This window comes from Sinohyriopsis cumingii, chromosome 19 (genome assembly GCF_028554795.1).
Source record: "Sinohyriopsis cumingii isolate HCF-2022 chromosome 19, ASM2855479v2, whole genome shotgun sequence".
Classification (NCBI taxonomy): Eukaryota; Metazoa; Mollusca; class Bivalvia; order Unionida; family Unionidae; genus Sinohyriopsis; species Sinohyriopsis cumingii.
The window spans coordinates 32,499,432-32,515,493 of record NC_142979.1 but is presented as its reverse complement, the minus strand read 5'-3'; the positions used below and the strand labels follow the sequence as shown (position 1 = coordinate 32,515,493).

General features: G+C 37.4%; 1 protein-coding gene across 5 annotated transcripts in view; it reads right to left on the bottom strand.

Annotated features, from left to right (window-relative positions):
* LOC149775396 (uncharacterized) overlaps window positions 1–16,062 on the bottom strand; it is a 126,413-nt gene that overhangs the window by 46,746 nt on the left and 63,605 nt on the right. Inside the window, exon 1 of one of the 5 annotated variants that reach the window (XM_089944038.1) lies at window positions 8,580–8,879. The exons of 3 other annotated variants lie outside the window; for them this stretch is intronic. The gene's annotated coding sequence lies outside the window, so the exon portion shown is untranslated. Of the gene's footprint in view, window positions 1–118; window positions 343–8,579; window positions 8,880–16,062 lie in introns of those variants that run through there. One more of the 5 variants, XM_089944043.1, reaches the window with a different exon arrangement.

Here is a 16,062-nt window from a genome sequence, read left to right as displayed (position 1 = left end):
TGGGCCACTGGCGAAAACTTGCTAACATATACACACCACAGACTGTATCGTCTGTAGTACATTCATGTACACAATACTTTACGTACCACCAGCACTTATATCTCTCAACAATACATACCAGCTATTGGCAGAAGAAAACGTAGCTGCCAGCCATGACACTTTTAGCATATAGTGGACAAAATTATCTCCATTTTGTAAAGTACAACCCTCATTCTGCTTCCAACCCCGCAGGTTAAGCAAAATCTCGCCAGCTCATACACGCGACGGCTCTCGATCAAAATGACGGTCGCTCGATTGTCAGCGATAAAATGCACAATTTCACAACAAAAGCACTGAAACCATCTACGCTTTCCTTGCAGACTTGATTACAGGTGAAGACCAGTGTTTGGTTGAAACGGTAGCACGTAAAAAGCCGATGTACATAACGATGACAACTTCAGGATTGATGTATGGTTCGCTTGTTGTAGGCTCGTTGCTAGATTTCGCTAGACAGGGACATTTGATGACCTAATGTGCACAGTAAACTCTTTTTGATTATTTTATTTATTCATCATTATGGCTTTTTCATAAACTTCGAAAAAGAAAAGAATAAATTTAAAATGTAAAGGTCTACACCTAACTTACACAAACCGCGGCTAATAGGTCAGTCCTTAACATGACAACAAAAGGCCTTATATTGATGTCTGTTCATCGAATTGATGACTATAAAATTATGAGATTTAAAGTTTTTTCTGCGAATCAAATAAAATGCCAATAGGTATGGAAGGTTTTTTTTCTTGTTATGAAGATGAAAAGCTCATATTGTACATGTTGTAATTTGATTAATATTAACAACCCAAAATATCTCTTACCCAACAGTATCAATCAAGCATTTTTTGATGATCTCGCGTAACTTTAACAAGCCTTCCATGTCCTTTAATAAAGAATGAATGAGTAATAACAAATGCATCGAATAAATATGTGTTCATTATAACAAAATAATTAATGCCACTCCACAATGACACTGACGCATGACTTACCCAAACAAACAGACGGACAACGATACCATTATATACCCTTCGACCCTGAACATATCTACAACACACGATGCCAGCCACTGTTGTGATACATCTTCCTTATCAGCTGGACGGAATAACCAACGTACAAACAGGGACTATCCTACTACACCTTTTATAAAGTATGCTATTTATTTATATAAAACCGGAATGGCAGTTACAACATCCATGTTATAGTTTAAGAAATGATGCAATCGTACACCATTCAATCTCAAATGTCGTAAGTGAATTGTGTTAAATAATGTATTGTTGTATTGTACTAGATCATATTACAAACTTCATATGTGCAATACAAGTAGCACGTAACATCCTATAGCATTTAGCGAATTAAGGAAAATCGGATCATGAAAAGTCCATGGTATTAAGTATATCAACAAAAAGACTGCCGAGTATGGATGATGGAAAATATGCACGGTATGATCCAGAAATTCGAATAGTTACATCAAACAGAGACGCATGCGCCAGATGTTCATCCCCCGTCTTGCCTTTAGTGTCGGAGCCCCGGCAATCGGAACATCAGCCGTTTCCGTCAAGACGAAAAAGAAACGAGACTTGACGGACATGGCCGAGCCATGTTCCAACTGCTGTCCCAGGTGGCCGAGTACTCTAAGGCGTTCCCTTCTGAAGATCATTCATACTCCCCACCTATTTGAGCCTCGACTCGCCCAATGTGGATATGTGAGAAAGCAACTTCCAGTGGGTTAGTGGTTCCTTCCGGGGTCTTCCTACAACCCCAAAAGAGTCCTTCGAAAGAAATAATGTTCTACTGGATAACATGAATTTCTACGAATTCAAGAAACAACAATTTTTCCCTTACAGCATTTGAGTGTTGAAATCATCTCCGATATTCTTCAACTATAGCAAGATTTTCAAATAAGTTGCCGTTGCGGACAAATAAATGTCAGATTGGCACCATTTTCATTTAGGACATAGATAACATCATTGGAAGTCCATTGGTGAAAATCGCATTTTATAATGATCACTCGTGCTGAGAAAGTACTGACAAGATTTTCACGACAGTTTCGTGGCACCCATATTGGTTATACAATTGGCAATATTTTCATTTAAGTCCAACTAAGTATCATAACAAGTCCATTGGTCTAAACCCCTAAGCTGATGTATATATTCCTTTAGGAGTAAAGGTAACACTATGTGCATTTTCATGGTACCAACCATAGTCGCCATATTGAGGATTAGACATTTTCAGTTAAGACTAACTAGACACTATAATAACTCTTCTGATGAAAAACCCCAAGTCAAAATCACTTTTAATTTCAGAACAGCAGCTGTGAAAACAACATTTTCAATGGGGACAAAATTGGAAGTCACGCCAGCACAATTGTAATTTGGGATCAACAAAACAGTATATATAAAAACTTTGGGTGAAAAGCCAATGCTGATATGACCATTCATTCAGGAGAAGTAGTAAAAACTTTCTTCTTCTGTAACTTGGCGAAAGTGGCAGCCATATTAGACATCTGATCGGCACACTTTTCGTTTAAGATTAACAAGATATCATAAGAAGTGTCCTGATGAGAACAACATGCCAAGATGACATTCAATTCAAGAGGAGTCCTGATAACAAGAATATAAAAATGGTCGCTGTGGAGATCATATTAGATATCAGATCGGCGCCATATTTATTTAGGACCAACTATACATACTACGATGTGTTACAGTGAAAACCTCGTATTGATTTTACCATCCATTCAGGAGGAGCAATAGTGATAACAGTATGTTCAAGATCAGTGCGCCGCATGTCAGATCGACACCATATTCATACAAGTCCAACTTTCTTTTCAGAATGAGTTGCAACAAAACAATTTTCAAGATAGATCGATAGATAGATAGATAGATAGAACATACTGATCGTCAGATCGCCTCCATTTTTATTTCGGATCAACTAGACCAAATAAGAAGTATTTCCGTGGAAATCCCATTCTGATACGACCTTTCCATGTGGGAGAAGTAGCCCTAAGACTTCCAAGACAGCTGCTGTGGTGGCTGTACTGGACGTTACATAAGAGTCGTTTACATTTAGGACCAACTAGACACCAGGAGACTTTTCGTGGAAAAAGTCACGATGATATGACCATCCATTCAGGTGGAATACAACTAACAAGATTTTCAAGATGGTGGCCATACTGGTTGACCGAGCAGCACCAGTTTCCTTCTGAACCAAGAACACCATGAGATGAATGTGCGTATAAAGTTTCATGGCAATCCTCCACGTAGTTCAGGAGTAGCGTTAACCAACTGATTCTAGCGAACGAACGGATGGACGAAGACCCTTCCACAAGCTCTTTTGGTATATGACGAGTTGATCTAAAAACCCATAGCCTAAACAAAATTCTTGCCCGATAATCATTGTTTTTGTAAGTCATTTAAATGTTTTTCTAGCTTTTATGACGGATGATGCTGTCAAATTTTGTTCAGCAGCTTAATTGAAAACATCATTAGGTTTTTTAGGGGGAAAAATATTTTGAGTAACGGTGCCAATATTTGATGGCTGATTAGAATTATTTGCATGAAAGGCCTAGATGTTCTAAATTTGTTGAAAAGTTGTTGAGAAGTGATTTAAAGATATGAATATTTTAAGTAACTTTTGATCATTTGTTACAGTGTTAAAAGTCTTCAAGATATGACGCTTTATGAATTTTTCGCCTAATTATACTTACGGAGGTTCCTAACATGTCGTTTTGTACTTTGGTAACAGACGACATATTTAGCGGCGGATCAAAATCATTTGTAGAAACCTGAAAGACCATTGCGCCACGATGTTTTGTTCCAACTGTTTGAAACTGGACAGTTTCTGAGAAAAGGCAATGATTCGAGGGACGACGCACAACAGTCGAAGAGGCATGCAACAAGCTTAGATGAACATAACAACAGACATCGAGATCTACCGCCTGTGATCATAGAGGGTAGTCCCATATGAGTATGACCTTGACGATCTTGTGCCAATCAATCAAAAGAATCTCGGAAAAGTCACATTCGAATGGCTACGAGTGTAAAACCTTAAACTCAAACTCAGTGTTTCATGACCAGAATACCCCACCCCCATAATTCAAACCATACTAACTCGAACAGATTACATGGTGAAAAGATAAATATTATTATCTATCTGAGCTATTACAAAGGAAAGCACGTGGTCATATTCACATATTTCCCTGTAAAGGGCCCCATTCATGTCCTGAGGACTTTGTAGCTGATAAACACTTCCCAAACAAAACCCAACTTTGCTTATACAAACTGCACAGTACTGACGATTTGTTTCTGTATTCTATCACGTCTATCGACGAGTTGTTTCTTTCTTCTATCAACTACGTGCACAGGACTTGTCCTTTGCGAGAAAAATCAACTCCTTCGAATGCAAACGAAGCAAAATAGAAAATGTCCTCATTAGGGAAAACGCTATACATGAAATAAAAAGTAAAAAACAACACTCGGTACTGTTTATTCTTCTCTTTACAACCTAAGCTGGTAAATTTAGTTGAACTAACACCCACAAAGTAATAATGACATATATGGGTATATGTGCGAAAATCGTAATGAAAAATATCATTTATAATAAGTGACGAGGTCGTAAACGGGATTTTATACTCGCTGATGTTCTAGCGATTCGAGCTGAGTTATACCAAACGTTGCAGGACCCATGACATACAAATGTTCCCAAAGAATGATTAATCATATTGTACATACACGCACACGGCTACGTATCAAAAGAATAATTTCGTCCTCGCGTACAAAATCTCCATCGCATCTTCTGCTACGATAAACAACAGCGAGCCGTGAATCTTATTCAACGTTGGGCATACTGTAGAAAAGTTATATCGATGACATGTTTAATCTTCTTCTTGCCGTGGACATAGCTGTCTAAAGGTTCAACTTTATGGAAATGTCAAGACCTCGCCGGCCTACATAACTATTGCTAGGTCAATTGTCAAATACACACGCCTCTATTTGACAATCATGGCATTGAAAACATGCACGCTTTCCATTTACTACAGTTGCCGACGCAATGTGGAACACAATAGGGAATGAAGGAACTGATATCGTTGTTGTTCTTTAAAGTATTTCATCGACCTTTTCTTCTACCAAGGCAACCAGTGAATACGTATGAAATTCTTCCTTTTTATATTAGCTCATATGTTTAAATATTCGAGGCGAAACTGTTTGCCAATCCGAACATCGTTTGTCCATTTCCGTTTAGTCGACAAATAGCTTCGAATGTAGTTGTAGGAAAACGTATCGTTTATTTGGATTTTTTTGCCTGCGGTGCAGTGAGTCACGTATTTTGCGACAGAAATGACCGATAATGTTTCGCTTATGACTTACTCTTAGTCCGCCGAAATATTGCGACATTGATTGGAACATCGCTCAGCCATTTCCGTCAGGTCGTGAAATAAACCTGGAATGTAATTCATTGTCACTATATTCTGAACTACTTTTGCTCACATGAAACAATATGGCCTCGGAAGGAGACGAGTCACAATTAGAATACACTTCGCCTTTGCTGTCATAAGGTTTGTGATCAACTCCGCCTAAGGCGAATCATCAAACATCAAATTGATGCGCATTGATTTATGTGTATTCCAACAACTACTTCCGAAATGATTTCACAATTTGATGGTAATGACCGAGCGATTTCAGATCCATTGCGCCATGTTAACAAAATTAGTTTCGAGCACAGTTCTCAACACGCTATGAGACTTTCTCGATGGAAGAAGCTCAAGACGTCCTGATTGCCTGGCTGCGTTATTCATTCAGCGTTTTAGGATGATGAGTGAACTTCATATTTCTAAACAAATTAATGCAAAAAGTCTTGACGGATACTAGTTTTATGTTTTAAATAAGATGGATAACAAGTTACCGTAAACAGTCCGCCTATTTCGGTAACCTTTACCTATTTATCTCAAAAATCGAAAGGTTAATTTCCCGTTTCGAAAGCAAGTAACCCACAAAGTCTGCTCATGGTTTTGATATAGGACTAGATTTATTTTTGTGGAAACGGTTTACCTTCTTAAGACCCCACCTGTCCTTGACCTTTGACATTTAACCCCAAATTCATATGACGTCTTCCCTGTCTCAAATGCGTGCCATCTTGTACAGAACTTGAGAAGTTTTGTAGGAATCTTTTTACTTTCTTTCAGTCAGTGTGACCTCGACGTTTGACATTTTGACTCCAAAAAAATATATATATGTCTTCAGTGGCACATATACAAGCCATTAACAAAGGTTGTTCAAAACTGGTGACAAGAAACTAAAAATATAGTGCAGAAACCTTATTCTTTCTCAGGGTCACAATGAAAAGGTGCCTTTCTTATCTCTAATGCAAGCATTTACAGAGTTATGTCAATATATTTCGGTAAACATCGATCTGTGGTCAATATATTTACAAATTAATCTGGTGTGTGGAAATAGTTTTCCTTCTTTCAGTCCCTGTTATCATGACCATTGACTTTTTGCCAGAAATCAACAGATCTCTTCCCTGCCGCAAATGCAGGTACTTGCAGCTTTTTAATGGTAGATAGTGAAGAACTCGATTTATTGTGAAGAAAGAAATAACAACGAGACGAACGGACGGATGAACGGACACCACAGTACAATACGCTATGCCTTACGTCAGGTGATTAAAAACATTAAAACGCCAGTCAACTTCACATTTATATTTCATTCGAATACTGTCTCTATAAGACAGTGCTGCTAACAGTTATAATTTTCTGTGAGTATTGTTAACACGTTTTGCTTCGCAAGGAAAAATGCCCCAGAATGTTCAAATCGATCCAAAAATGTTTCTTATTATCAAATGGTAAATTTAATAGGAAGTGGGTTTTGTATTCGAGAGCATTTTTATGAAGTACTCGAGGGAAACTATGTTTTAGAAAACATTTAAATGCCTTTAAACTAAATTCCACTAAGCGATACTTTTCTAACTTTAAACGTTTGTCGGAAAAGTAATGAAGAGTTTTAGCCCGAAGGTTATATGTATCGATGAAAACAAACTGTACATTGTCGTAATTATTACGTGATCCGTGATGAAGTTTTTCTTTATAAAAAATTATAGACGAGTTACAAACAAAAATTACTTCCGAAAACAGAAATGTCCTCCATCGCCACGTATGTTTCCATCGAGTTGAGTCTGAAGGTTTAGAAATGTTACCTGATTATGTAACAATTCGCAATAACATGGCGGATAATGAATATTGATTAATTCATGTAATCTACATGGATTAATTCACGTAATATACACGTAAATCTAAATTACATTCCAAAAGGTTATGAATTTGTAAGATGTCTCGACTAAAAACTTGTGTCCTCTTCTATTATCCTTTAGTCAAACATTACGTTTAAGTTAGATGTTTGTTTCCCATGCAACTCTTAACCTACTTGCTATTATGTCAGAGTATTTATGTGCAGGCCTCAAGGCACTTCTTTTGTAGTCAGATGAACTCTGAACGAATGACTAAAACTCAGGGCGATTATTTTATTTGGTATACATTTCCACAAACTCTTTCATCAAGGAATATAAACGTTATTCCCCAGCACCTAAAAATCTAAAAGAGACATAAATATTGTAGAATTGAACATCTATTCTTTGTAATCTGTGTTGCAACGTTCGGTATTTTTGGCAGAAAGGCATCACGTAATATAACAACACTTAACAAGAATACTCGTTATTTGGATTGTTGATTATCTTTCTTCAATTACATGAATCTTCCGCAAAGCAACATGTCTAAATATTTATCTCAATTTTGAACCCCATTTCCGTGCCATCAATTCCAAACTCCAAGCCACAAATCAAAATTAAAAGACCTTTTCTCGTATGCAAACATGCACAAATACATGCCAAGGTACAGTCTCTATGACTACGACACATAACCATAAGCGAAGCTGCGCGCATCATCACGTGCTACTTTGGTAAGGAACACAAATTACACAATTTTTTTTCCTCTTGTACCTCATAATCATCACTATCTCAAGTTTCGTAGAATATGAGTTATCAGAAAGATGAAATTATAACACTAAGCACAAAAGTCTCAGATCATACAACAAAATAGTCTACAATTAAATTCAACGTTTTAACTTCTAATGTACAAGGACATATTATTTTCTAGTCGATCTAAAATGTCTTCCCCATAGAGCGCCCCATTAATCGATCTGCCTGAGAGAAGTTTGCCAGGCAGCTTTTGTTACCGATAAACCAACACATCCTGAAGGAAATCAAATCCTCAACCCTCAACGCCCCAAAATCATACATTCAACTCATGTGACACAGTGGCGAACTCGCATATACATACAACGCTGAAGGATTTACTACACTACACATACAAATATGTAACTACATGCCGACTTCCTGCTAAGGTGTCGGATCCCAACTCAAACTAACCCACCGTCTAATGTAGAAAGAACTCCCTTTATGAGCATTCCTTAGAAGTTACTGTAGCAAAACTTGTTTACATACCTATACCTGAAACAGATCTACAACACTGTATAAATATGTAGATATACATGGTTACCTACCAAAAGGCATTACTTCCTCCCTAGATTAATCGGCCGTCTGCACAAGATAACACATCTTCTGCTACGAGATGACGTCTGCTAGCCACAAGACTAGTACATCGATCATACAGTAGTACTGTGGGAAAATGATCTTGCAGTGATGTCTGCTTTGAACGATTTCCTTCTGGCTGCCTCGCTCGATGTTGAAATACCGAATGAGACCCTGCTAGCACTAACCCTATGTGGCAGTTCTTAAGCAAGGTGACGGTCGGTCGATTGTCAGTGATAAAAATGTTCTACTCAACAATAATAGCTCTGAAACCATCCACGCTTTCCGATTACTGACAGATAAAGAGGTTGCAGACGAAATATACAGTCTGGTCCACTAGCCCAACGTATAATGATCATGGCAGTGGTTTACAGTAAAGCTATGGTAACAGGCAAGGGTCTTCGTCTGGCTCAAGTGCTACTACTCGTAATATTTAGCTACGATGAACATAGTAACGTGTTAAAGATACTCCTGACCAACAAAAGAAGCGGTCCATGCACGTGTCTTCCAATAAATATTAGATTTCTCGATGTAAACGAATATATTTTTCCCCTTAAAAAGGCAGTAATGAACGCTAGAACTGGCTATCAGTTCCAACATAAAGGTACAGTAGGCACACTTTACGTCTGATAAAGGTACAGTTCTGTTTTGAATCTGCTAGACAATGATAATTTTTTTTCTTCTCCAAGCAGTGTCAAACTTGTATGTTCAACACTTTCTTCAGAGATTTTTCCCAGTTAACTACGCTGGATTACATCTCGAAGGAAAATGAAGGAACAATTAAATGAAAGGGAAGTAGAAAAGAAAACGCAATGGTTAGCTTTACATTCATCCACACAGACGCGGAATTTCAATGTTACCAAAAAGACCACAATACTTCAGACTCCTCTAGCTTTCAACTTTCATCGTTGAGCTTGTCAATGCAACGGAATGGACTCAATGACTTTACACCTTAAGATATCAAAATACTTATTGTCATACATACATCGTAGTTTGAGGACTAAATATGGAACAAATCGAAATTATTACACCAAATGTCCCAGGTTTTGATGGCAATTCAACAAAAAAAAGAATAGGCAATCCTTTTGTGGAACGATTTAAAATCGCGAGAATCACTCCAGAAACATTGATGTGCCTCGTTTCCTCTTGCCAACATTTAAACGTTTCCAATTAAAATCAGGTTTTCATTACATGCATTTTCTGATAATGAAAGTGACTGAGGACTATTCATGTATATGCATTTATGCATGTGTAGGGTTTAATGGCATGTCAGCACAACCCTGGCTACATAGTACAGAGAAAACTTATTATCTCCCAAAACTGCATGCAAAACAAAGATAAAGGCAAACAAGAGTATATTCATTAAAATACAAAGTCAGCTTTCTGAAGAATACGTGTGTGTGTGTGTGTGTGTGTGTGTGTGTGTGTGTGTGTGTGTGATGAAATTCAGTAATATAAATTTACATTTAATAGAACAATTCTTTTTAAAAATGTGCAAAGTTATACTTAATTATTACGGAAATGCAAAAATATTTACTCTTTCTTCATAATTTTCTTTCTTTGTCTGGCATCAAAACTCCTAAGAGTTGGGGGTCAGTAAAGAAACTGTCCCAAAGTCCTCGTACCACGATACAATCAACGTTGTCAAAACAGTTATTTCAGTTAATGAAGCAGTGTTGAAAAAAGGTCTAAACATTACCGGATAGCTGCGTGGAACTGAAAGGTCGTTCGGGTTGCGAAGTTATAATTCCAATATTAAAAAGGCATTTACATTGTCTCAAAAGTCTGATAGTAACACAAATCAAAAATAACAAAAGCGCGCGAAGGCTATATTGTAAAAACGAAAATAACCCCGAAACAAAAGAAAACTACACGCTGCCTTAGAACGTCAGTGAGTTTCGCTGCGAGCGTCATATTTGATAAAATGAAATATTTTTCTCCTCGCCCCAATGCTCACTTCTGGTAACGCGTCTTACGATACTGACACTGCATTCAGGCCCGGCCCTATGATGTACAGGGCCCAAGGCAGCAAAAGCGATAAGTGGGCACCATAGCAAAAAAAAATTGCATTGGGCAGTTGATTACCTGAAAGTGCGGGGCCCAAGGCGGTAGCCTCGTTCGCCTTGCCCTAGGGCCGAGCCTGATTGCATTACTATTGCAGTTGAAGAATATGCATGAAGGACATGCATGCATGGCTAATTGTTCCACGGCCTTAAGCAATCATTACAATTCACAGCCACGAGTTCACAGTAATTTTACCACTTGACGTACTTTCTGGTGTGCGATCACCGACGTTCAACAACATTTCTGACTTAATTTCACAAAACATTTGCAGTAATTGGCTTTCATTAAGTTAGCAACCTGTCTGTCGCATTTTTACGTTTCGGGGGGGGGGGGCCGATTCACGCAGATTCATCTGTACTTTAAATAGACGGCTGTCAATTTAGGATAGATGAATTGTACAATGACTTTTAAGGTTGAAACTTAAAACTTATAAAGCCGATCGTTGTTGCTATTTTGGGTTTAAAGCCATTTTTCAGCGCAAGATAGGCCATGAATGGCGGCCAGTATAACTGGTGGAGGAAGAACCTGGCCACATTGGCCGAGCCAAAGACTCGAACCCACGCGAACAGAGGTGAAATGGTAGTGATCGGTGGGCTAAAGGCAAGCGCTTTAGACCACTCGACCACCCGCGGCTTCTCACAAAGCTGAAGAGTTATAAATGTAAATTGGCATGTTACACTCCATCATCAGTTCGAAAGCAGAAAAAGAACTCGTGTCTGCTATGAACAAAATACACAGATTCCATATCATTTGCACTCTCTCTCTCTCTCTCTCTCTCTCTCTCTCTCAGAGTCTAGTTTTAACTATCAGAATGCAAGAACTAAAAATATGTTGACGTAACATAAAAACCCACACAAGTGTCCACTGGACGGACGGACAGACAAGCGTAAATCTCTATAGCCTTACAAAGTTCGTAGTAGGCTATAAAACAAATAAATGTCACTTCATTATAAAAGATCAAAATAAAATAACCAAATGAGAATTGGAACATAAAGGAGGAGAAAGGAAAGAAGTATAACTTTTAATTAATAAACCATTCAAAGGAGATTCAAACTTATTACGCATAATTATTTGAATTTAATGTATTGTTTCTTTTTTATTTTGGATTAATTTCTTTTATTTTCACAAACTAACTTTTGTGTTATTTACGATAATATAACAGGATCATAATTTTCAGATATGTAACACTTGTAATAATGCATGACGTCACAAATTATATCTGAAAATTCAATTTCCTGCACTATTCTGCCGGTTAGTAAAATAAAATCAATGTTTTTCGTCGTGCGATACAATAAAATCTCTCCTGTGTTCATTTTAAATGAAATTTATGAAACTCGTGGTATATTTTCAATCCTCTAGGGTCACAACTGACAGAAAGGATTCAACTTGTTTCATACATTTTATTTGAATTGAGCACTCGCTGTAATACCCTCTACTGATCGTCGTGGGGGACAAATGCAAGCCAGTGTTATTTAAGATACAATATACTGATACAAATCGGGTGAAAATGAAGTAGTCGTCCCGAACGTTGATCAGTTGAAAGGTATTTGTATTACGAATATATTTATGAGGAACCTTTTAAAGATACCGCATGTTGTTTATTTTCCCCTTGGACTTTTTAAATCGTAAGGCTAACTGCAACAGACGTTTATAGAGTACGTCATTAGAGAAATGATCCATCGTACCGATACACATCAATATTGGGGGGAGGGGGGTATCAAGGTGGTTTTTTGTTGTTGTTGTTGTTGTTGTTGTTTTTGTTGTCTGTTTTCTGCTTAGCAAGAGTTGTGCGCATGAGCTTGAATGAATCTTTACTTCCTTCAGACTACTTCACGTTTACATAAACGTTTCAAGACGACGGGAATACTAATGAAAAGTTCAGGGTTCCGTACTGGTTCAGAAAGCTTTGTCTAACAGAACATTGGTTGCTCTGGGCGTTCAAGTACCGCTTCTCTGGTTTGGATTACACGCACTTTAAGAAAACCGTGAACAAGTGCTGAAGAGCCAGCTACAATCTAAATTGGCAGATATATGTATCTGCAAATTTAGAATCAGACCGATCCGTACTGAGGAGTAGAAATAAACGTTCTGAAGACATCACCCTCACTACCTCAACAAACACAGACTACTGCAAATCGCCAGATGCCACAAAAAGAGAATACAGGATTCTTTGTTCATTATACACCGACACCGAAGAGTCCCACTAAAACAAAAATATATACATTTATACTGTTTGTCGATTTGAATTAATATTTCAGAACAAAGTTTTATCTCCATATTTTTCTCTCTATTTCTGTCTCTGTCACTCTCATGTATATATATATATCACCTTTTATGTTTATTCTTGTGAATTGAATTTATGTAGCCAGAACAACATTTTGATTTTTACTAGATCAATTATACCTTGATCATGGTGTTATATTGAGACAATTACGATTACACCTTGATCGTGGTGTTATACTGAGACAATTACAATTACACATTGATCGTGGTGTTATACTGAGACAATTACAATTACACCTTGATCATGGTGTTGTATTTCAACGATTACATTTACACCTTGATCATGGTGTTGTATTGAAACAATTACAATTACACCTTGATCGTGGTGTTATACTGAGACAATTACAATTACACCTTGATCATGGTGTTGTATTGAAACAATTACAATTACACCTTGATCGTGGTGTTATACTGAGACAATTACAATTACACCTTGATCGTGGTGTTGTACTGACACAATTACAATTACACATCGATCGTGGTGTTATACTGAGACAAATACAATTACACCTTGATCGTGGTGTTATACTGAGACAATTACAATTACACCTTGATCGTGGTGTTATACTGAGACATTTACAATTACACTTTGATCATGGTGTTATATTGAAACAATTACAATTACACCTTGATCATAGTGTTATTTTAAGACAATTACAATTACACCTTGATCGTGGTGTTATACTGAGACAATTACAATTACACATTGATCGTGGTGCTATACTGAAACATTTACAATTACACCTTGATCATGGTGTTATAGTGAGACAATTACAATTACACCTTGATCATGGTGTTATTTTGAGACAATTACAATTACACCTTGATCGTGGTGTTATACTGAGACAATTACAATTACACATTGATCGTGGTGTTATACTGAAACAATTACAATTACACCTTGATCATGGTGTTATAGTGAGACAATTACAATTACACCTTGATCATGGTGTTATTTTGAGACAATTACAATTACACCTTAATCATGGTGTTATAGTCTTTTTTCAAAGTGTTTCAAGTCTGTTATGACTGTAAAAGAATGTCTTTTGTCTGTTATGACAAGTTCATATTCTGTTCGATTTAAAACTCCAACCTATTCAATGCCACTACCGCTACTACTACATCTACCAATTTGTCATAAGCCGATGAAATGAGAGTTAGGTGCCTTTCCCAAGGATTAACGGAGACAGCCAACTCGGTCTGACCTGTGTGGGTATCGAACCAGCTATCCGTGGAGTACGAGTCAAACGCTCTGACAAAGTGAGCCACCACTGCTCTCGAATACAAGGAAACGTACAGAGAACAGAATATACTGAAATAAGGAGAAGAAGATGATGAAGAAGAACATAAAGACGGAGGAGGAGGAGGAAGGAAGGAAAGAAAATACAAAATAATAGGTTTTATTATTATTATTATTATTATTAGTGTTTTGACGATAATGATGACGACGAGGACGATGATGAATTTAAGTAATGATTTAGATATCATAGCTGTTCATTTTCTTTCCCTTTTCACTGGATCTAATTTTAACAAAATTATTAGGTTTCGATTCGTTATTTACTTTATGTGTCCATTTAGTGACAGCCAAAATATCTGCACGTTGCTGATTTTCCCAGACGGCTGCTACATTAGTTAAGCGTTTCTCTTCTTTGTCCAGATCTGAAATAAACGTCTTGTAATTGCCGGCAAAATTTTACTTTTCGTTGGACACAGTTTGTGGCTGCTACTAAAAACACTTGAGTGGGAGCAAAGTTTACCCTTAATTAGTTTACCCTTAACTACTAGACACTTATTAAATACAGCACAAAATTTTAATTCTGGCAAATGTATTGCTGCTTTTACTATAAAGTACTGATAATCAACCGTTTAAGTAAAAAAAATTGTTTTTAATATATAGGCACAGCAAAGGGGAAAACTTTGATTTTACCCTTAACAGTATATAAAGAGAAAGAAGAAGTTATCGTTTATGTCAGTTTATGTAACATTTCAAATGGAGATTACGTGACTGACTGTGGGGAACGTAAGTGCTATTCTAGGATGGGAATCAATATGGACGTTAATCCAACATGTCCTCCTTCCCAAGAGCATATGAAACGCAGCATAATGTCAAAGTCAATACGGAAACAGTGTATGTGGGCTAAGAAGAATATCGACCCTTCTTCCTGAAGCAATGCGAAAAATCCATTCATCGAAATCATGTAGGAAGAGATGAGAAAAGAATACAAAGCTGTGTATAAACATGTATAGAGCGGAGTCAGTTTAATGTTGGCAACGCGTTTCCGTTCCTTGAAATGCGATATATAAAAGACATTCCGGTTTTTTACTTAATAAGACAAACTTTTTTTAAAATCCGTGGTCCAGAAATGCATGAAATATACACGTGAAATGAAACATAATACACATTTTGTTGAACACTGACATCAACAGTTACTTTTCTGAAGAAGAAACAAATGAATATTAAATAAATGCATATATAGGTATGAATGTGTGTGTGATTTAGATTTTTGACGTAGCTTTAACAACTTTTCAGTCATATCGCTAAGACGTTGGCAATGTGGCAGTTTATACTGATGTCTACCAAATGGGCATCATACAAATGTCCCACCCAGTCACATTATCCTGACACCAGGCGCTCAGCATTAAGAGGTTAGTGTTAGGACTGGTCGGCCTGGTGTCAGGATAATGCGACTGAGTGGGACATCATGCAACATGTCTGCGGCATCATTCCCCAGTGCTAGACATCACTATAAACTGCCACACTACAGACATTTTAGCGATATGACTGAAAAATTGTTAAAATTCCAAATCACCCACGCGCGCGAGCGCGCGCATCCGAGGCGGACGCTTTAACCATTAGGCCACCGGAGCGGTCCCATAGGTACGGATGCTTCTCGTATGTGCATCTTCATGAAGATCTGCATTCTATTATTTGCCGCTCTATTGTGCGTATGTGGCAATGTGAATGAACTTGACTCACTGCCTCGGTACATAGTAGCCTTGCATGTGTTTCTGTGCCGTTACACACCAAGGCGAAAATGCATGTTTTTTGCCACATGCTATCTGAAAGTCAAAGTTGATAACACAAACAAGCGGTCTAAAGCTTACTAA